Source organism: Pteropus medius, unplaced genomic scaffold (assembly GCF_902729225.1).
Source record: "Pteropus medius unplaced genomic scaffold, Ma_sr-lr_union100, whole genome shotgun sequence".
NCBI classification, from domain to species: domain Eukaryota; kingdom Metazoa; phylum Chordata; class Mammalia; order Chiroptera; family Pteropodidae; genus Pteropus; species Pteropus medius.
This window is the reverse complement of record NW_024354875.1, coordinates 27547672-27572043: the sequence shown is the minus strand read 5'-3', so window position 1 is coordinate 27572043 and position 24372 is coordinate 27547672. Positions and strand designations below refer to the sequence as shown.

Genomic DNA, 24372 nt, shown 5'->3' with positions numbered 1-24372 from the left:
TCCTGCTCCCCGTCAAAAGAAGCTGTCAGCAGCGACTATGGTAACTAAGGAAACCCACATAGTCAAATACTTCATTTAAATACATGTGGAAGGCCAATTTAAAATTTTCATTAACTTCTCTTGTTTTTGAAACGTAGCTAATTTTTTTCCATTGGAATACACATTTCATGCATAATCAGGGACAAGGGATATTTCTTTTTATTGTGATTTAAACAGCATTTTACAGGGACGAATTTATTTTAGTCACTGTACAAATACATGAAGTCACTAAAGTAATTCCATAAAATGTTGAATATGCCCTGGTGTCTTAAAGACGATCATCCTAAATGGTGTCCAAGAAATTAATTATGAAGGATTTAGGTCTCAGGATGCCTTTAAAATAATACAGCAATAAAAATGTAGAGCAAAGTTAAATTATGTATTTAAATCTAAAGATTCACGTAGCAGTAATGCTTGTCTTTGGCAAAGATGTTCACTGTCATGCTATTATTTGCTAGTGTTATTTCTTCCCTCCTCTTCCTATACACAGCAATCTCTCTATTTAAAACAAACTTCTCTAATACCAGTAAAGGTAAGAAGTGGTTATTTTCTACATACAGAAGGTCATGTGTGACATATTTTTATAAATACACACGAAGACACATTCTTTTCTAATTGGTGAGTCAATGGAAATATGCATCATCACATAATTAATCCATTCTTTTTAAAATTAAGCTAAACTGTTTTTCCAATAGTGAGTGAATAATATTTATGAAACAAAAGGTTTTATGCAATAACATTTTTCATCTATGAAAAGAAATATAACATGAAAAATAAAAGGCACACAATAGATTAATATAGATATATATTACTATATTTAAATATAAAATGCATTGTTCTAGCAGATAATATTACTAGCATTTCAAATTTTTGTTTTAAAATTTTTTATTTAAATAATTAAATATTCCAAACCTTCCTCTTGCAGTCCACCAAAAGACCTCAATAAATTCTGAATGATATATCATCCAATTTATAAGACACATAAACTACTGCAATACAATATTTTTTAATATTGGAAAAATAAATTTGAAGCTTTTTATTTGAGCTATTTATTTGTAGTATTGTGCTTTATATTAAACCTGCATATGTAGAAAATTAGAAATTTTTGGACTTTTCTCTTACCTATAAATTTTTAAATAGAATAAATAACTTTTCAGTTTACTATAATCATATAAACATTTCTCTATCACATCTGACTGCATCAACAATTTAATCTCATTGGGTCAATTCAAGTACATTCTTCATATTACACACTGCAAATATCTTGCAAAGTTTTTGTTTAAGGCAAAACACACATTAGCCCATCCTAATTTAAATCCAATCAAACACAGGGAAGTGTTGGAGTAATTTATAAAATCACTGACCTGTTCAAATAGCTGTAGTCTTAGTCCTTGCAGTCTTTATTTATTAGAATCCAAAATAAATTGATTATCATTTTATAATATGTGTCAGCATCACCAAAGGCACTGTTCTTCCTGGTTCAGCGGAATCTTCTTAAATTTGCCAACCCTGTGTTTTATTGCTGATACCGTATGCTTTATTGTTCAGCGACAAGAGCTTCACTCTGCACAAAGACTCATTACCTACTGCTAGCTGCTCGGCATCAGCCTCACTGAGGCTGCCTATATGTGATCACATGGGAGTTTTGTCTGAGAAATCCAGGCATGCCACTGACTTCACTGTGTCTATGGATATTTTTATCAGCTGAGGTCTGCTAGGAGGAAGGAATAACAGATTATGAAGCTGCTCTAAGTCATTAATGCAGCATAACTTATGGAAATCCCTTCACAAGATTTTTTTTATTATTATAGAAAGCGTTTGAGCCAGCATTCAAAAGAAGTTAACTAGATTTTATTTTAAGAAGAGGCTGAATAATAATTTAAGGAAGAGGAACTAGCAAAAAGCCGTTTCCTACCTTCTGCTTTCTGAAAGTACTTTTGTACAAATGTTATTAAAGAGCCTTGCCCAACTGAATGATTTGACAGTTATGTTTTAACCTTTAGATTTCTGATGTTTCTTTTCTTGGTGGAGATTATTTTCTAAAAGGATAAGTGGTTGTTTCCCTTAAAATCTCCTCAATGAACATTTCAATCACTAACAGATAGATACCATATATGAAAAAAAGAGATATTCTAATTACTTTTGACAAAGTAGATGAGAGGATGAGTCTCTTTTATTGATGTATATAAATGAGATAGATGATTAATTTCTCTTCTCAAAAGATGATACATTCCTAGAACAGCTGACTTAAAAGAACAATGAAGATTTCAATTTAAATATCTAAAGAACATGTGGTTCATATTAATTCTTAAAATCGCAGTAACTTATTTTAAGACAGCATACCTCAATAAAGCATATGGTTTACCTTTTCTGATTTCAGTGTTAACAAGTAGTTTCAGAGCAGACTACTCAACATATACAGGAATTTTCTGCTGTATAGATAGATATTGAATTAATATTATAGTGAGATTATCTTTCTAAAAATGTTTTTAAATAAACACCTAAAATTTCTCAAAATCTGAAAATGGATTGTGGATTTTCAAATAAAAAAACATTGAGTTACTGGAATTTGATGAAAAAAATCTATTTTTTATCTCTTTAATAATCTGTCTAAAATAAACTAATAATTGAAAGCTTGTTGCTTATAAATCTCAATGGAAATTGAAATTAATGCAACAAAGAACACAGAAGGAAAAGTCAGAAGCACAGTAAATGAAGATCTGAAAACAAATTTTCTGTGTAGGTAGATATACAGTACTATTAAAATGTACTGTATATCTACCTACACAGAAAATTATTTTAAATATTAAAATAATATTTATATACCTGCGTAAGCCTTCCATCAATAAATTATTTTTTTGAAAATAATTATAACTAAAATTTTTTGTGTCAATTGAAATTTTTAAAAATAATTTTAAGCCAGAATAGGTAAGTGTGGCTAAAAAGCCCAGTCTCTAAATATGATTTAACATGGTTTTTTATAATGTTTTTATAGGGTTAACATTGATTTAAAATGTTTCATGACTTAAATAAATGCTTTTTGGTGAGTTTTTCTTAACATTGAAAAAATATTCAGCTATGGTTTAACTGCCACCATTTTAATGCATTTGTTCCCAAATGCTCATGTTCATTTTTTCCTCTGCATGCAAGAGCTATGCTAAAGATACAAAAACCTTGGGGGCATTAAAAGGAAAGAAAACAAAACAAAACAACAAACTGTTCCTGACTTATAGTGCACCTCTGGGGTTCTTAAAGATATGTACAGTCTAGCTAATATCTTTGATGATGTCATCATGTTAATGTACAAGGAAATAAACAAAAGGCAGCCATTTTTCTCTTACTGCATCACTTCAAAAACAGTGAAATAAAATGGTTGCCAAATGGAAGGAAAGAATCAGCAGAAAACTAAGTTACTTTCAAATTCTAGGAGAGAGAGCATCCAAGGGTGTAAAAATGGAAATAAGAACCACATATATGTGAAGTTTGTACGAATGTATATAAAGAAATAATTTACAATAAGAAAAAAAACTATAAATAAATACAAGGAATCTAGAAACAGCTAGCAATTAAAACAAATTATCAGTGAAATAGTCTTAGTCTTTGGTGGAAAAATTGTAGTCTATAAACTTAATGTATTAAATGTAAGAGCCTATTAAATTCATTAATGTTGAAAAAGGTATTTAAAGGTGGACAACAGAGCTAGAAAGATCTAGAAAGAGACAGAATGATCATGGAATAGTGATATCTTTCCAGGTCTACTATTATCTTAAATGAACTTAATGAGTTATTCTAGGATCTTATGCCTTAGTTTTCAAGTCTGCAAAACAGGAAAAGAAGTCTATGAATGAGTATCATGGAAATATACAGCAATATTTTTATACTTCAATTCCCTAAATTGGCTTCAACCAAGCATTGTCAACTAATATTAGTAAAATGAGAAGAAATGATGTAAACTCTAATGATTGTTTAAAATAATTTTTAAAGGTATTATCATAATAGTAAAGACAGATATAATAAGTAGATAGGACTTTGGGAAAGAAGAGGTAATTTTTTTCTAATATATGCAGAAAAAAAAAGAAATAAAGTTGGTAATTTGAAACAAATCTTATAAAATTGCTTCAAGATTAAAGTAAATTACAAAATATACCCATCTTCCCAATCAAAAATTCTGGAAGTCTCTGTCAGTGATATGACAAGGGAATTGCAGCAGAGTTTCTGATTCTCACATTACACAATGAACAACGGTGCTGTGCTTATATAACAGTGTCATCAGCCAAGAGTTCTTTAAATTTGAAATTAACAGAGAAACACAAGATCACAGCTTAACAAAGCAAATTCCATCCCAAGATTAAAAGACACTTTAATTTACTTCGTTATAGTAAAAGCTGTAAATTGAAAAAAGATATTTCAATTCTTCTTACTATAGACTTCTATTAGCTTAGTTTTCCCCAAATGACAAAGAGCTATAATAGAACCATTCTGTTTGCTCCTTTTTTACAAAATAAGTAAAAATTGTCAAAAGTAATCTAAAATGTTTGCTATTTAGCTCATGCAGAAATCTGAGCATAGACATGCTAAATGGATAATCCCTTGAACATTCTACTGCATGAAGGAAGATGGAGAAGATTTACTGATACATATGTCCTGTGTTTCCTAGAACTGTATTAATTGGCATATATACCAGTACTTTCTATCGGACTTACCCTTGATTAGGCTGGATTTTCTCACTATATTTCATCCTACTTTACAACACATTCAGAGTAGTCAATAAATTGGCCATAAGAGCCTCAAAATCCAGGACTAATTCAATTCAATTCAACAAACATTTATTGACAGGTTACTGTGTACCAAGCTCTGAAACGGTTGCTAGGGATACAAAAATAATATATTTATATACTGTTCCCAAGATGATTATAGTCCATCTAGCTGAAAAAAAATTGCTGAATATGTTATGGGAGGGTGGTAAAGTAAGGACATGTTTTTTAAAGTTTGAATGTTTTTAAACTTTGAATATTTTATTGACTCAACATATATTTTATGTACAATCAACACAATTTCTTTATTTTCAATATTGTTTTCTAAATCAGAAATTTTTTTATAATTAAAAATAATTTATCATATGTCAAATATATATATGTGATGGCTGCTCATTTTATGCTATTCCTGAAGAGGTTGAGTCTAATTTTCCTCACCTTTATTCTAACCTAGTCTAATGATTTGCTTAACTAATAGAGGCTGCAGAAGTAATGTTCTGGAAATTCCTAGGCTATGTCCTAAGAAACCTTGTAGCTTCTCCTGAGCCTCTTGGAACATTTTCTCCAGGACCCTTGAGATGCATGTAAGAGGACTGACTGCCCTAAGACTGCCATGGTGAAACCACATACAGGCATTCTGGTCAAAGTCCTAACCGGGCTCTGTGTTCTAGCCATTCCTGATGCCTAACACATACGTGAAGCCATCTTGGCCACTCCAAACCTACTGACAAACCAACTGGACACAGCGAAGTAATCCTAGTTGTCACTATGTGGTGAAGAATCCCTTAGCTGAGCTTTTCTCAAATTCTTGTCCTATAGAATTCATAAGACATAATAAAATGGTTGCTCTTTTAAGCCACTAATTGTCGTGGTAGTTACTGAGCAATTGATAGCTGGAAAATATTTACATATGTATGACAGAGACAACATAATAAACCTAAAAGTACACAAAAGGACAGTCTGATATACATATTCAGTGAAAGCACAGAATTTCATTCAATAAAATGGATGCATTTAATGCGTGCATTTAAAGAAAATACGAAGGTGGAAAAGAGAAGCAAAATACTCAGGCAGTATCAAAAGCAAAGGAAGACTGAGTTATCTGAAAAGACTGTATTGCAGGAATAGAACTAACAATTAAGAGACTGGGTAACTACCTGGGAGAAAAGGGGATTCCCAGTCACAAAATGATACTTTGGGAAATGCTCAGAAACAACAGCAAAAGCTTTACTAACTAATGAGAGGAACTTTGAGAAAATTTGGGTGACAGGAGATTTAGTCTTGTGTTGGGAGGGTGAAAGAGAAAAAGGAAGTCTGGTCCTCCCTCTTGAAGTGCTCTGAAGCTTGAGGTGAGAAGATGTTTGCAACGTATAAGATTTTGGGACATCACCAAGGCAAAATTAAAGAGGTATGGTCAAAGTGATAAATAAATAAAGACAACAGCTATGACAGTTGAGGAGTGACTCGACAGGTGGACAACTGAAGCAGCAGCAAGGAGTCTGATGAAGAGAGATGGGAAGAAATAACAAGGGCCTGAACTAAAAGTAATGATTGAGAAATGGGGAGAAAGGAATTTGTCACAAAGAAAGCAAGCATTTAAAATTGGTTGTAAAAACTGGTCTCTGATCTCATTTATAATCTTAAAAGTCAATGATTGTATGATTCAGTTACCAATTATATATGACAAGTAGAGAGCATTAAACTAGTTTTGTTAGACAGATTTTGTAATTTCACAGGCAGTATTTTGATTTGCATTGTCTCGAGTTTGTCAACTTTCAAATATTATAAAAATTATTAATATTAAATATTGTTAATGATCAGTTTGGGAGGCTGTGAAAGGCTGTAAAACAACAGCACCTTCCTTAAATAAAGTACATAGAGGAGATTATTTGTTATTTATTTCTATTATCTGATTTCTAAGTTAGGAAAAAAATGAAAGACAAGTATGTCCTAATTCTGCAAAGATAAAAAAAAGATAATTTTGGATAATGTAAACTAAAACTTAAAGCACACCACCCTTCCCTACACACACATCATTACCTATCAAAATAAACAAGCCTATTGGAGTCTTATCCTTCTGATTCTTCATTCCATCTGGATATTAGACTATACAAGTAGCAGATGTTAAGTTAAGCGGCCAATGAATGGCCACTCAGAATGATGTAGGTTAAATGGTAGGAATAGTTCTATAATTGCTGCTACTGCACACACAATATGCACATAAATCATCTGAACATGGCTGCAAAGAAGTCTTTATGCAAAATGACCAGGAGAAGAAAGTATACAGATTTTCCCCCCTACCCTCAGTCTCTTTATCACCACAAAGACATTAGAAAACAGCATTTATCAAGAGAAAGGAGTAAATGAAGCAAACCTCCTCTCTGAGAACACAAAGGATACATTTATTTCTTAGTGACTATCAAAGTTAATTATAATGATTTCTTTTTATGCCGAATTAGATGTCTAACCTGGGACAGAAACTATGGAGTTAAATCGCATATGCAAAAATCAAACATGAACAGAGCAGGTAAAAAAAAAAAAGAATGACTTAATAGGACCAGTGGCTTTTCCATGTCAATGGAAAGGTTGCACCATAACTAAAAGGGCTATGAGACAACTTTTGGGGTCAAGGAATAAGAAAAAGAATTACCTATAACAAAAAGTTTCCTATATTTTATTTCACCAACACTAGTCTACAAAATACTTGGCTAATAGATTGACTCTACTTTGATTTCAATAACACAGACATACAGAAACAATTTTGGCATATTATTTACCCGAGTTCACTCATTGTTTCATGCATTCACTCATACATTTATTCGCTTTACATTCACTGAGTACTATATGTTCAGAACCTGGTTCAAAGCTCTGACAGTTTAAAGAGACGGATGAATAAGTCACAGTCTTTGAGCTAAGTGGCTCTCCACTGAGAGGTAGAGACAATTATAAATATAGTTACAACATACTGGGGTAAGTTCTATAATAGAGTATATATGAACATAAAGACAGGAGTGAATAATGCTATATAAAAATAGCTAATAATTGTCAAGCACTTACTAAGACTGAAGTGCTTTACATGTATTAACTCATATAACCATCGCAACAAGCCTATGAGGTAGCTACTCTTAGCATCTCCATTTCATAGATGAGACAGCTGAGGGACAGACTTGTCAAGTGACTTGCCAATGTGACAAACTCAGTATCCAAACCCAGGAAGTATGGCTTTAATGCAGGGTGGCTCTACTGGGAGCATATTATCTAAGGTAGTCATGTGGGCTTTACAGAAGAGATGACATGGTAAATAAATCTTAAGGAATGAGTAAGCGTTGTTTTGTGGAAAAGGAAAAAAGTACTCTAGGCAGAGGGCTAGAATATATGCAGATTCTGAGGCATGACTAATGTATGAAGGAAACAAAATTTTACTGTGAAAATGGTGAGGATATTTGATCTTGATGAGATTGTGTATTTGTATGTTGGCATTCATCTTAGAGTCAGTTTGTATTCATTACTAGCTTGATTACAATTGTGTTTTATGAGGTAACTCTGGAGAATGAATTGGAGAGAAGGCCTGGAATCAGACAGACCAAATGAGACTGTTGTCATATCCCAGAAAAATGTTAAAAAACTCTGAATGAAGACAGCGGCAGCACTGGGGTGGAGAGGAAAGATATTGAGGAAGTAAATCAGTGGATACTTAGGCTGAGAGTGAGGGAGAACCCTGAATCTAGGATTTTTAATTTGGGAGATAGCATGGATAATAATACCATTAACCAATGTTAGCAACACAAGAGGAAGCTTAAATATAGAGACAGCCTGCCGTGCACCAGGCAAGAGTATAAGATTCTAAGGATATGAAGGTGCCATCTTGGCCTCTGAATGATCAATGCCTGGTAGAAGAGCCCACAGACAAAACCTATTACCCAGATACACAATTCCTTCTATCTCAGCTAACTTTTAAAAGTACAAAATTTCTCTCAGTGGCCTGATTAAAGGTTAAGAAAGAACAAAGAATGACTACCTTTTTCACAATAAAATTTCAAATCCAGAATACCATCAACCGAACTTATGTGGTGCTCATATAAGAAAACTACATAAAAGTGTTCTATGCAGATTAAATTATGATCCGGATAACAAAATCCAACTCCATGCTTTATATTAATCATACAACATGTAGAAATAAGTTAGATTTTTCCTTTAGGCAAATGTTTTAATGAGCTTAGTCCCATGGCCTGCTTTTAATGCTAGTGACTGGCTTTTTTGAAAGGAGGCATGCATTTTCTTTCTTGTTCATGTAGTCAGCTTCCTATTTAGTATTCATTATTCATGTCTATTTTTGTCAAGGAGCACTATTACATGAAACCACGATTCAACCATGTTTGGCTCTAATTTTTATCTATGGAGCGAAGGAAATTATATACCCTTATTATACTGGTATATGATTGTTATGTACATGTGATTATAGCATATATGTGTTTCTTCAAATTAGAAGGTAGTGTTATTTAATTCAGGTGGTCAGGCTAAAGGACAGAAATTCTTTTCATATCTGTTTTAGTTTAGAATATCAACATGCCATTAAAGAAAAGCCATTAGCCTTGTAAATAAACTAGTAAAAACTAGTTTTGATCAGTTTCAATAAACTCTATTTAGATATTCTAAGAATTTCTTATGTCAATAGCAAGCCGTATGGCAGAGGACAATAAATACATTTTATCTGAATATTATAACCTGTGATAACTTTAGCTGACAACTGTGAATACTACAGCAACTACCACTCTTCAGAGGCCATAGCATGCTTTGGATCTTTGCCTCTTTATTTCTCATGGTTATCCACGGAATATGCAATTATCATGGCTGAGACAAAATTGGTCCTTCTATTGCTACTGTTTGCCAGTCACTCACAGTGGGAGGTGGCTTAAATGGCACCTACAGGTCCCATTGTATTTATAAAGTATTTCTTTGATCTAGGAAGCCATGGCTACATTACTCGATTTCCTCATTATTCTAATATGCTATGTTTTATGGCTCTTGTGGAATTAGGTAGCAACAATAAATTTATGGTTTAATGGACTACAAGAAGAATGAGGCTTTTAAATATAAAGGTATTTCAAGAAACCATGCTTATAGTAATTAAAACTTGAAATCATCTAAATATATTTAATATATATTTATCAATGTAGTGGAATATCAGACAGCCATTATAATCAGGTGAACTCCCGCTCCTTCTTTAAGACTCAGCTCAAAAGTGCCCTCCCTTTAAAGCCTATCTCCATATCCTTTGAATGTAGGGAGAAAAAGGTCATTCCTTTCTCTCTCTTCCATGGTTTTTTGTTTGTTTGTTTGTTTGTTTGTTTGGTCAATTACTCTACTACATATTATGCACCATACTATTTTAACATGTTTGTATTTCTAGAAAAATACAAATAAATTAGATCAAAAAGATAAACTACCTTGTTCATATTTATATCCTTAGAGCCTACCACAAGTCTTTCACATAGAGATGCTCAATGTTTTTGAGCAAGTTCTTGAGAAAATGATTTTAGAATATAGACATAGAGTGCACAAAGGCTTTTAGATAACTGTCTTTGATAATGCTGGTAACACATAGGTTGTTATTCAGAGAACAGAGTTATTGCCTAACACTGGCTTCCAGTTTGTTTGTTTATTTTTTGAGCTTCTCTAAGTAAAAACCATGAAAAATTGAAGGTACTGCACACACTTCCTCCACCCACCACCCACAGCAGGGTTATGAGAGTTGGATCAGACAGGATATCTTGCCATTTTTCTCTTATAGCCATTCTATAGCTGGTAACACATTTTTGGGCTTGTTAAAAATTCCCCCAACATATAAAACTTCTTGGGCCTTTTTCTCAAGTACCAGTCATCATTACTAACTCTTTGATGACATTTTTCTTTCCCTTCCTTCCTTTTCTTTCAAATACAGAAAAGATGTGCTTCAACTGTTCCCACGTTCAAGAGCCATCTCGGTGATGTGGCACATACTGATTTATCCAACACAGTGTCTCTGAGGTCCCAGGTATATTTCTTTCAGAGTACACACACTCGCACATCCAGGGCTGCTGTGCTCAGACTTTGCTAACGGGCCTTCACAGGCATTTTCATATTTTTAGTCAACACATCTGTCAATATGTAAGCCGTTTTAAGAATACTCTGTCAACAGAAGCTTCATTGCATGTGTTAAATAAAACTATGTTAGATAGCCTAAAATGTCCATGTGTTAATACTACACATAAAGGAGCTTTTTATTTATATACAGTAAGCACTAATTTTACTGAACTTTAACGGTCATTAACATAAGAAATACTTATTGACACATTGATTGATAATGAGGGAGCCCTTCGCCCTCGCCAACTAAACAACAGCTAGATCTGAAGAAAAAGGGTTTACAAAGTAGAAATTCCTTACTAAGTTTTTGTCTATCACATTTGTCTATTCTATCCTCTTGAGGCGAGGGAGATACTGTGCTGTGGAAAATATTAAGATTTCAGTTTAGTTGTGGAGAAGTTCCTAAGACAAAAGAGATTATAATGTGGCCTGTATTGCAGTAATTTTATAAATACTGGCATTAAATTTATAAAAGAGAGTAAATGTAATTTTATAATATTTGCAGAGAGAATAAAATCCAAATGAACAGTCCATTTTTGGATTCAGTGAATATATTGCCAAAATTGAAATGACTTTTTGTGGAATATCAAGAACGCAGAACAAACAGAAGTATCATTACTGATTTCGAAAAGTAAGTAATTACTATTGGAGAGGAAGAAAAAAGGTCTCAACCATTCTCTCTTTATGAGTCCAATTTTATATGGCCTTTTAGGAGGATTGTGCTGCCTAACTTGAATTTATTCAACCTTTTGATAGACTTGAATTTTCTCCTGAGATGTTTAAAACCTTTTCTTTCATCCTTAAATAGCCACACAAGGTAAAAGGACCACTTGTAACTTTATCCCGTTTTACTGATGGGAAAAGTAAGGCATAAATATTTCAAGTGGCCACTTTCTTAGCTTAGACTAATGCTCTTTTCACTCAAGTACTCTGGCTTTATTATTTAACTGCAGAAATGTATTGACGAGGAGTGGTTCTTAGTAACTAATATAAGGAATTAAAGTATTTCCTTTTATATTTTAGATAAATGGATACTGTTTAAAGGGATGTTTTCGGGCCCTAAATGCACTGTGTGAAAGTAGATAGCTATAACTAAATGTAAAAATAATAGCATTTTTTATCTCTCAAATGTTTAAGTTTCAGTGAGCCAAATCATATCTTGAACACTAGTGAAGCAGACAGTTTAGAGATTAAAGACAAATGACTAACACAGTAGATCTGAAAGCCAAGTACTTGAAGGGAAAAAGTCCGGTTCACCGAACAGACCCGAATTTCATATCTGATCCAGTAGTTAACCAAATTATGCATAGATATTTTGAACTTTTCTTTTAGATATTACTTTATCACTTGATTATTGTATTGCTTTCCTTCCTGTCAAAAAAAGAATGACATGAATAACTCCAGATCAATTTGACAATGTGACAGTCAAGTTTCCAGTGGTTTGAGTGGACCTTGTCAGAAGAGATGAGAAGGCTGTGGGCACAGAAAGAATCACTCAGGAAGGGTAAAGATAGCATAAAACTTGTGTTGGCTACAGAGTAACATGATAGAAGAAAATTCAAGAAAAGAGATGGATAGGAAAAGTTTGTTCATGAATGGTTATGAAAAGTATGGTTGGGGTTGTAATCACCCAACTCTCTTACTACAAAGTCCAGTACCATGGGTCATTTTAAGAAAGGCTCTACGGAAGTCACTGAACAATTTCCTTTGCCTCTACAAGGAGTATTTCTATGCTATTTAAAACTGATATTCTCATTTTAAAATACTTCAAGAGAGAAGTTCATTCATTCCGCCTTTTAATGAGATAAAGTTCTAGGTAAAATAATAAAAAGGTTTGTGAGCTTCTTAAGAAGAGTAATAGAACTTAAATGTAACCTTTTGTCCTTGGATAAAGAACAAATAAAAAATGGTTTGTTAGTTTTTAAAAAGTATTATGCACAGAGTAATTTCATGATATGGAGACTAGGAAGATGACAAAATACGAATTCAATATTTTTCTTATTTGTAATTATAGACGTCTTAATTTACAATCTCTTAAATTCTAATGTGTTAAACCAAGATGTTGACGATAGAACACGATTTTCCTCATTAGTACAGTTATTAGTTCCATTAAACATCCCTTTTCTTTACTCATGGATGACTCTGGGACACCGTCCAAAGAAGAGTCTGCTAATAAATATGTTTTGTCCATTTTTTAAAAAAATGTCATTTTCTGAACATTTACTTTGGTCTACTGTATTTCAGTGTTGTTCAGTTAGAAAGCCTAAAGTAAGATAGTTAATAAAAAGCATATTCAACTGATGACCATATCCTGTTTCTTGTAGCCTTTATCTGTGAAGAGTTTAATATCACTTAGAACAAGTGATCTTAAACGTACACCTCAATTAGTAGAGATCAATAATTGACAGACTATTTTTAATGCTGTCTCTCTAAACTTCACAGACGAAGCACTGTTTTTTCTGGTTCCAGAGTGCTTTATTGAAGAAAATGGCAACGAACCAAAATTTTGTATATGTTGGAAAATAATGCAATCTGAAAGAAAACTCTAAAACTCCTATATTCTAATTCCTATATGAATTAGCAGGCAAAATACTTTGCCTTTTTTTTTTTTTTGCACTTTTGCACACTTTCTTCTCTCTCTCAATAGTTTATGATGCATCACATTACAGATGAATTAGACTAGTTTGTAGATTATAGGTTGTACCACGGGAGTATGAAAATGTGCCTAGTTACTATTATGTTGCACATATACAGATAGCCTCCGTCATTGGGCACTACAACACTATCATCAGTCACTTCAGAGTATTCCTTTCAGTAATCTATGCCTTATTAGAAGATTAATGATAAGCATGATCATGCCAAGATGAATATCATTATAGGTCACCACACAGACAGCTATCTCTGGAGATGCAAAGATTTATTGGTGAGACTAAAAATATTAAATAACTGAGTGCTTGCAAAATTAATTTTCTCATTCACAGTAGCCTGAGTAATAGGTAAACTGACACTTTTACATACCTGCTCCTACTTTTTAAAAATTTGTTGCTTATTTATTTAAGATATAATTGATACATGTGCACACACGTGTATATGTAAGCCATAATAAGAGTAAACCCAAGCTAGTCGTCTGAACCGTTCTTGTGCTTTCATATAACACTTCATCAGCAATTACAAATTTAAATACTTTTCAGTTCCAGGCTGGCGATATATTTGTAAGATCAGGTATAGACAGCAGATACTGTGACAATGGCAGTGAAAGAGTAGTGTATACCCAAGTGCATTAAATTCTAACTTTTAAAACTCACTACACTGGCTAAATAAAATAATGAACAGTTGCCATATATGCTACTCTATAGTATTTTTTCTCCATTAAAATTTTTTTCTATAATAAAACAGACAGTAAATATTTGACTTTTTTAAGACACAGGGTAGCTGCCACAAGTACTTAACTCTGTTGTCATAATGTGAAAGCAGCTGTAGACGATATGTAAACAAATGGATGTGTCTGTGTTCCAATAAAAATCTATATTAATACCTTATATTTGTATAGTATTTATTCTCAAAAACCCCTTAGCGACTTACAGAACTACTCAGGCTGAAAAAAGGGGAAAACAGGCCAATTTTAATAAGAATATTAACTCTCTGACTATATTAACTCCGTTTAGTGAACTGGAATTTAACTAAATAAGAAGCCAGATTCCATTTTCATTACACCTCTAAACATCACATCAAACTTTAATAAATGTGGGCCCAGATAGTAAGAGAATTAAATGCAAGGCCCTAAGGGCAGAGGTTTCTAGGAATGTGCTTATAATAGAGTTTCACCTGGGATTCAATTAAATATTTAGTGAGAGAGGCTGAAAGAAAGGCGCTGTGCTGAAAGCTGTGGGGGAGACACAGATGAATACGACACAGTTTTTGTCCTCTAGAATGTCATGATCGATGGCAGCCAACACATTTAACTTAAGAGTGTGGAGTGCATGTGGAAGGGGGCAGAGCTCCCTCCTTTTTCTCCTCTCTCACAATGCTGTTTACATTTGCACAGTCTTATCACCCTTTCCCCTAGTTTGTAGGATGAAGTATCCTCTTTCCTGTTCGAGGCCGATGCTTCTACATGTGCCCTTGACCCCATCTTCTCCCTCTTTCTTCTCAGAAATTGTACTATCAATCAGTGTTCAACAAGTTTTTTTTTTCTACAATAGACTAGATAGTAAATATTTTATACTTTTGCAAGACACAGGGTAGCTGCCACAACTAAACTCTGTTGTAATGTGAAAGCAGCTGTAGACAATATGTAAACAAATGGGTGTGTCTGTGTTCCGATAAAACTTTATATATGGACATTGAAATTTGAATTTCAGAAAATTATTATGAGTCATAATAAAAGGTTATTCTTATTTTTACCTTTTTCAATTATTTAAAAATGTGAAACCATTCTTTGTTTGAGGGCCATAAAAAAGGTAGTAGCCAAATTCGATTCTTGGCCAGAGTTTGATGACCTCTGCTATAAACAACTGCCATTCTTCCAAATCTTCAACTGTTATTTTTCTATTTTTTTCCTCTTAGCCCATAATCACACTGAAAATATAAAAAATATATATTGAGCAATCTCTGGACACTGTCTAATGACTCTGGATTCTGACCAATCAGAATAGATAATCCAGCCAATTAGATCATAAATGACTAGTGGATAATCTTGGTGTCAACAGGCAAAATCTCAGCCCAGGTCACATTTTCTCATCTCACTTGAGAAGCAAAACAAACAAAGCTCTTCTTGCATTGACATCTTGATATTGCTTTACTTCTCTTCGTTTCATCCAATTTTTTGGAAAATTATTCCAATTTGTCATCTCTCGTCCATTCTTCAGTAATGCACCTGCTCCCGTCATTTCTTTAAAACTGACCTTTTCAGAAGAAACTTCTTGATTCTTATATTTTAGTCCTTTTTAAAATCTTCTATTTCTGTCATTTGCATTAAATTCCCCTGATTATCTTCCACCTCTCTGACTTTGGATTCTTTATTTCCGTGGCAGGTTCTTCTTCATTAGACCCTCTCTCTTGCAAAAATTTCTACATGGTATTGCCCAAAGTATCGACCCACGGTTTCCTGTACTGTTCTTGCCTTGACAGTCTAAACCATTCTCCGGACTCTATTTTTACTTTTATGCAGATGACTTTCATATCTATGTCTCCAACTTTGACATCTCTCTAGACTTTCAGACTGATTTCATCACTTAGATTTTCCTGAGGCATCTCAAAGTCAGTGTGTAAAACAATGAACCTGTAGTCATTCCTACCAGATATGCTTCTCTTACACCCCATATTTTAGTCCAGCAATACCACTCCTGTTGCTGAAGTCAAAAAACTTATCATCCTCAACGCTTTCCTGCTTTCACTCCTAGTTCTACATAACAGGTACTAAGAATCACTGATTTTTCTTCCAAAAGTTTTGTTCTGCTTCTTCAGCGATATCACTAGTATTGCTATTTTAGTCTGGCCTTCTTTGTTTAGCTGAACTATCATGCTGATCAACTTACTGGTATCCCTCTTTACACTGCCACTAGGTAGGCAATCTAAAAACACAAATGTAATTGAGGAACTCTCCTGCGAAACACATGGGTAACTATCAGGACACTTAGCATGACACCAAGACCCTCCTCCATCTGCTTCCTGACTCAGTCTTATCTTATATTAAATCCTGTTTTTTCATTCCCCAATAATAGGGAATTGAACATAAAATGAAACTATATACCTCTATGTCTTTCAGAGACATGGGAGAGATGGTTGGGGCATAAGAAGAGCAGCAAACAGTGCTATTATTTGTAGCCCATTGTAAGGATTCTGACTTTTTCTCCGAGTGATATACAGAGTCACTGGAGGGTTGTGAGCAGAGGAATGAATGATCTGAAGAAGGTTAAAGATGACTCTTGCTTGCTTTATTAAAAATACACTGGAGAAGAGGAGGGTGGAAAGAAGGAATAGTTAGGAGGCCACTACAATAATCCAGAGGAAAGATGATGGTGGCTTCAATAAGTTTAAAGGTGGTAAAAGATGGTTTATTCTGAATATATCTTAGAGTCAAAAGAATTTGATGAATGTTGAGTGAGGGGAAAAAAGAGAGGCGACAACCTTGACTACAAGGATTCTCACTTGTGCAATTACAAGGAGGTCATTAGCGCTTTGTACTGGGAAAGACTGTAAAAGTTCAGATAAGGTCAAATTAACTTTGAGATGTCTATTATATATTCAAGTGGAGATGTCAAATAGGTAATTCAGTCTATCTATGTGAGATGAAGTTCATGGAGGGGTTTTAAGCTAACAATAAAAAAATTTCCATTGAAAAAATAATGTTTAAAGCCTCTAGACTATAGATAAAGAGAGGACTGAGTCCTGTGCATTCCAATGTCTAGTCACTGGGGAGATGAGGAAGAATCAGCAGAGGAAACTGAGAAGAGGCAGCAAATCTGTTAGAGGAGGTGTTAAAATAAAAACAAATGAAGGCCAACCTTGAAAATTCCCTGAGCAGACAAAACCAGTTTAGTCACACAAGCAAAGCTTAATTTAGCTTATTTTGCAAGATTAACTTGACCTGGGTCATTGCTTGCTTATGCCTCTGGAAATCATAAGCAAAACTTGAACTGTTTCCCAAGGTTGATATGAGGTAACCACTGAAAATTCTAACATTAGAACCAATCACTGTGAAGAAAAGAGTCACTGCGTTCTCACTATATATGCTTTATAATGATTTACCCCTGAGCCTCATTCCATGTTTTGATTTCAGTTCTCCGGGTTTACAAACTGTCTTTACGACGTGTGCACAATAAACTTTTACTAATTACTACTTCAGTGATTCATTGGTTTTTACTTTTATTATGTGTGAACCTTTGACAGGAAAACCAGGAGAGTGTGGTTTTCTGGCAGCAAAGTAAAGAAAGTTTAAAAAAAACAGGAAAGCATGCAAGGGGTTGGGGTCAACTCTCACAAAAGCTACTAACGGGTCAAGTAATTGGAAGACTGAGAATTTACAATTCAATTTAGAAACATGGAAAGCACTGTGGCCATGATGAGCAGTTTTGATGAAGTGGTAGGGCCAATGCCTCACCAGAGTGTAAGAAGCTCTTTCAAAGAGTTTTGCTAAGTGAGTGAATAGAAATGGGGCAGTAGACAGACCATGATGTGGGAGAAAAGAGGCTTTTTACTTTTAAAGAAAAAATGTATACTTATATGCTGATAGAAATAATATAGTAGAGGGAGATATTGATGATATAGGAGAGAAGGGTACCTACTGGAGCAGTATCTTGGGTAGGCAACAAAGAATGAGATCTAGTGCACAAATTTAGTATGTGGCCTCGGATTGGTACATAAACAGCTTTTCCATATTAACAAATAGAAGGTAGAGATATGGCAGGGGGAAGTCTATGAAAGTTCTCTTTCGTTTTTATTTTCTCAGTGAAATAGAAAATAAATCATAAGTCAATCATGAAGATGGTGGGGGGAGATGTTGAAGTTTTGTTGTAAGAAAAGAAAGAATGTTTTCCGGATAGGGAGAGACTGAGTGGACCTGGGAAATAAGATAGGATTAGTGGTTACCACCAAAGCTCAGTTAAAATTAGTGGTTATGAATTTAAATAGAAATAAGTCAATATAGTTGTACATTTTCCTCTAGCCATGTTCAGCTGAAAATCGGTGAAAAATAGGCAGAGTATTAGATTGAACCTGAGCTAGGGTCATGCCAAGTATGTACTATAAAGCAGGAGAGATGGGCCAAGGAGGTTGAGGGCAAATTTAAGGAAGGGGTTACAGTGATGGATATGGAATATAGTTTATTTCAGGAAGAAAGGAAGACATGAGTGAGAAGGTGGTGATATCAATAAATGGTAAGTCCCAATGGGGTTGAAGAATTACAGGAATCAGATTACTAGAGGAAGGGAGCTGGAAAGAAAGGAAATAGTGGTTAGAGAATGGACTCCCTGAGATTGAGATCATGAAAAGATTGTAATTATTGGTTATGAAAAGTTATATGGTGTGTACACAGAAGGAAAAGGAAAGATAACACCATTGGAGAAGGTAGTCATAAAACCACCACTGGAAAAATCATCTACATGGATATTGATATAACCAAGAATTATGAAGGTGTGATGATGTTAGGGAGAATAACAGTGAAACAAAAGCTAAAATTTTTAAGGAAGGAAGGGGTGATATGGTGTCTGGAGATGACTGTATAGAAATATAACAATAATTTGTACCTTTCAGGCTGCTGAATATTAAAGAAGATATGAATATAAAGTGATTATGTCTATGGTGAACTCAATAAATATCAACTTTTATTATCCTACAGTGTCTATAGCTGGCAACTATGTTGCCAACACTAAAGCATAACTCATAATAATAAGTGACTGAGGATGAGCTATATGTTGGAATGGATGATTGATTTTTTATCCAGGTTATTGATCGAAATGGCTGCAGGGGTCTGAAGGCGGTGGGTTTAAGAGCACTCACAAGAAGTGTAATTTCTGTGTGAGAGTATTCTAGTATAAAATACATTTTCATTAACAAGGAATTCCATAAAATTATAATTTACCTATTTGCAGAAAAATAGCTTTTTTCTCTCTTAATTAAATTTCCACTAAGCAACCCTACCCAACGTGCTTATAAAAGAAAGATTTGGGGCAAAGGAAGTGATCCAAGATTTCATGTCCAAACACTGGCTTTCCCAGCAATGTGAGTTCTCCATACTTTGAAGGATGATATTCTTCATATAGTCTTTGTATGCTCTCTTGTTGATTTATTAAAATGTCATGAAGATTAATAGGCTAGATTCTTCATTGAAAATAAACATAAATACTTTTTTTACATTTTATATTTATTGAATTTCTGTATTTTAGTGACTTAAAATGCTCTCTAAAGATTTCTTCTATATATCAGGCTCCTTTGAGAATAGGTTGATATCACCTCCTAAACTTATATGGAGTTCTAAATTTCTACATTTTTTTTGGAATAATATGCATATTTCTGTTTTGCTATCAGGTCCAGAGTGGCAATCCAACATTTTATGATATAGCCATAGAGTTTTCAAGTCAACACTTTAGTGAACATATTTTTTTTGTTATGAAGTGCAAACGGTTAGATTCCTCTGGACTCATAACTTTGTTCTGCGCCCAGGTTTCTATTTTATCAATGAATGGCTAGAATTAGGAGGGAAATGTTATTATCAAGATCTGCAGGGGCTTTTGAAACTGGCTTCTGCTATTGCTGGATACACATGAGAGTTTTTAATGTGTAATTCCTCTATCTCCATTTGTGATTTAACACTTAGGGACAACAGAGAAAGAAAAAAATGAGTGGTAGACAGACAGTGGGAGTTGTACTATTCACTTGGGTATTGGTGGAGAATAAAAGATTTTGGGGGAAATAGATAAGGCATGGAAATAAGGTGTGAAAGATAGTTCATTGTCTTCCAGTGGAAACTTTTAAAATGTCTGTTTCAACATTATTTGATAGAGTTCATCTTGGGAGGGGAGAACATGTAACAGCATGTCTATCCTAGGGTTCTGAATAGACATGAAATGACTAGGGGTATTAGCTTGATCTAGCAAGTGTAAACCAGAAGTTTCAACATTCTGTATGGGAACAAACGGGATTTCATTTAAAGCTCAGGCAGATTTGGAATCGAGAAATGATAGCATAGGCAGGGACTGTAAAAGCTGTCTAGCTCTGGAAGCAGATGATAGAAAAAGGTAAGAGAGGGTGGATCTTAAAGAGGTCTAAGAAAATGTCTTCAGGAACTGAGGGGGAGAAAGCAAGATTAAAAACTAAAACTAAAAATGCAGAGAAACTGCATTTGAGGAAAAACTGACTACTGTCATTTTATAAAACAGCTGTTCTTGTCAGAGCCTTGAATCCAGTGCAGAAGAACTTATGAGAAAATAGTATTCGTTTACAGAGCGATGGTGGCCTCCTAACAAACAGTCCACAGACATGCTCTGGAGATAGGGAGAGAAAGTAGGGCAGCGAAGAAGGGGAAAGATTCAGAACAGATTGGGCCAAACTTTTCCAGTGAAAACTTATTTACATTAATCTAAATATAGAAATTTAAAAGAATTTGTGCCTTGACTGTTCTAGAAAACAAGTATGGATGAATTTTTATTTCTTCTCAGCAAATGAAATCTTTTTTGGTTTGTTCTATTGTCAGCAGCAGCAATGTAAGCACATTGTAGTTCACATTTATGTGAAACATAAAGCAAGTTAGGACAGCTAGAATTTATTTGTCCCAGGAAGACAATGACACTTAGCTAATTCTAAACTGTTGGCACTTAATTAGGCTGTTAATACCATTCCCACACTATTCAAAATTGTCCACACTGCGCCCCTTGATTTTTTCTCCCACAGAACCACATCATATCATCCATCCATAGGCTCATTGATATATTGACTTTCTCTCTAAAATAAGGTCTTATTTACAATAATATTCTATAATCAAAGTAACATTTTGTCTTTTTTCATTTGGCATCTGTTTATTTCTTTTCAAAAAAAGAAATAAACTTGAAAATTCAATGGGTTTTTAATAATGTCTTTGTTTTTGCCCTCAAATCATTAACAATGATCAGCATAGTCTGAGAATATCTATTATTTTTCTACTTCTTGAATTCCTTGCTAAGCTAGGGTTATTTAGCCAGATCTTAAATTATTCAAGGTAATAATCTTATACATATAATATTAATATTAATATTATATATAATGTTATATATAATATTAAATTGCCACTATATTATATATATCAAAGTATTATATATATATAATACCTTGAATAATTTAAGATCTGGCTAAATAAATAATATATATAGTGGCGATTTAATTGCTAAAGACCTGATATGTTGCCCACTCTGAAATGTTATGATTCTTCAGTGAGAAGCCACAGACTATGCGACAGACATGGGCTGGTCTGATCGTTATTTTTTTCTCTGCACATTTCCAAGGTCATTTTGATGATTATCTCTAGACATCAATACAAATGTGAAAGGACACATCATCTGTACCATATGGTCTACAGAAAGACTGAAATCTCCTTCAGGCTGCCACAACAATGAATCTTCATTGTACTCTAGAGCCTGTGTAGCCTTGTAGAGGGTTTTAACGGGTAGAAAAAAATATGGTATCTATCTCCTTGTCATGCTAGATTGTGTCATATTCCCCACCCCTTCAATTCTTCCCAGTGTGAGTCCTAGTGGGTATCTTTCAGCAATTTTGTGAAGATTTAAATGGAATTATGTAGAAGAAAAATGTAACAGTTCATTGAGAATAATAATGTTGTGTGTAATTGAAAGCTACCACATTTAAGCTTAAATTAAGCTTGAGTGAGTAAAAAAGGTATATTTCTTAAGCAAAGCAAAAATCTGCCTAAACCTCAGTATTTACTGTGTTAGAGAGCCCGAATTCTATATCAGCCTAGATTTTAAGCAGACAGTGCTATTAACTTGGATTAATTGATATAAACTTTTAAATCTGTCTCTAAATTTAAATTTACATTTCTTACCCTGACTTTCGACTTTGCCAATAAAATGAATAATAGATTTCAGTTGTGAATCTTGAAAAACCTCTATTTTCTCACTAAAAAAAGGACAAACATTTCTGATCTTTACTAAATATAACAGGGTTCTGAGATATAGGTTTCATAACAATGTAGTCTCTATTGGCACAGATTACATGTAAAAGCATCTTTGCAATATGAAACACCAGCTCAAAAATTGTTCCTTCAAGGCCTTTCAGGCAATCTCAATATAGCTAAGAGTAGATTAAGTAGCCAGATTCAAAGAATTTAGGAATTCAAAAGTAATTTCCTTTAAGTAAAAGCCATAAAAGTCTTAAGTACTTAAAAAAAATTCAGACATTACTTTAGTAAAACAAATTTTAAAAAAGTTAAAAGAATAGAAAAATAAGCAGTGGAAAAATATTTTTAAAAGCTAATTCCATTTTTATTTAGACTGGAATAGAAATACTTGAATAGTTCTGGAAAATGCCACAAATATGGATTATGTTAATTTTTAAAATAATTCTAGCTAAATCTTCTCTTTAAAGATTATCCTGTCCACAAAAGATTCTTCACAGAAATCTTGAAACACCATAATTAAATATGTCACTGTAATTTTGCTAAACAAACAAACAAACAAACAAAAAACAGAGGCTACTGGTATGTATTATGAGCTTGTTCATGATTATTCTTCTCTTAATTTTTAGGCCATAATGATTTCCGAACAATTCAGACTCCCTTTATTTGAAAATAATAAATGTTATTACCTAGTGAATTTCTTATGTTTTATGTCACAACATTTAAAAAGAAATCTTGTTTTCTATCTTTTTGATAAGACAAAAATTTTTGGTTATAAATAAATGAGGTGAAAAGAACATTATTTCCTGTATAAATCGAGTTATAAGATATAGTTATATTGGATAATTCAAATTAAAATCATATTTATTGGGCACTTTCCCCTGTGTCAGGCAGTATTGTCATTTAATCCTGAGAGTATTTTGGAGAGGTTTGTGTGACTAATCCCATTTACAACTGAGGAGGAATGAAGTAGGTTTTAATGTCAGACTATTAGTAAATGGCAGACATGAGACTCCAATCCCGTCTTCAAACCCCAAGGCTATGCTTTATCCTTGACACTTCAGGAAAAGCAAAATTTCGTCATTAATTATCACTAGTGCATATTTCGAGGGAATTTCCACTTCAATATTACTTAAGTAGGCTTTCTATATGAGTCTGAATGCCAAAAAAGTAAGGCAGTTTTTTGAGGAAGTAATTTAGCAAACCCCAAAATTAGCTTGTGTACGGGCAGAGTAGAGCACAAACTTTTGAGTTCCATATCATTCTTTTCTATGTATTTGCATGCTTTCCCATGAATATAAATTATTTCGTAATAAAAACAAAATAAATTTAAAAATCTTAAACAATACTTCAGTTTTCAAAACAATATGTATAATCCTTTGTCATTTTAGTAAAATGATATACTTCTAAACCATTTAAAGTATATATGTACCCAAATGCTAATAGCGGGTACCTCTTATTGTTATTTTTCTCAGTAGTGTTCTTAATAGTTTTTTAAAATAGTTTTCTGCACACCTGAATCTTTTTTTACATAACATTATTGTGATTTACAATTATAGTCAAGGAAAAATATCCACAAAAAATCCACAAAAAATACTTTTTATTTTGAAAATAATGACCTGCACATATACTGTTACTTCCTGTGTGGAATTCAGGTACCCTCTGAAATTGTTCAGTAAAGCCTAAAAGGAGAAATCTTTGAGGAAACTGGGTATATTTTGAATTCTATGCAAGTACCTAATACAAAAAAGAAATACTAACTGCCAATATACATTTGAAAAGATGCCCAATCTCTCTTAACAGTCAGGGAAATGTAAATTAAAACCTAGAGAAACCAGAAAAACCAATAAA

The 24372-nt window shown here is 33.5% G+C and overlaps 1 protein-coding gene across 4 annotated transcripts in view; it reads right to left on the bottom strand.

Moving 5' to 3' along the window:
- Window positions 1-24372, bottom strand: part of CSRNP3 (cysteine and serine rich nuclear protein 3) — a 162921-nt gene that overhangs the window by 84228 nt on the left and 54321 nt on the right. The window contains exon 1 of one of the 4 annotated variants that reach the window (XM_039855335.1): window positions 1404-1656. The exons of the other annotated variants lie outside the window; for them this stretch is intronic. The gene's annotated coding sequence lies outside the window, so the exon portion shown is untranslated. Of the gene's footprint in view, window positions 1-1403; window positions 1657-24372 lie in introns of those variants that run through there. 4 annotated transcript variants of the gene reach the window in all.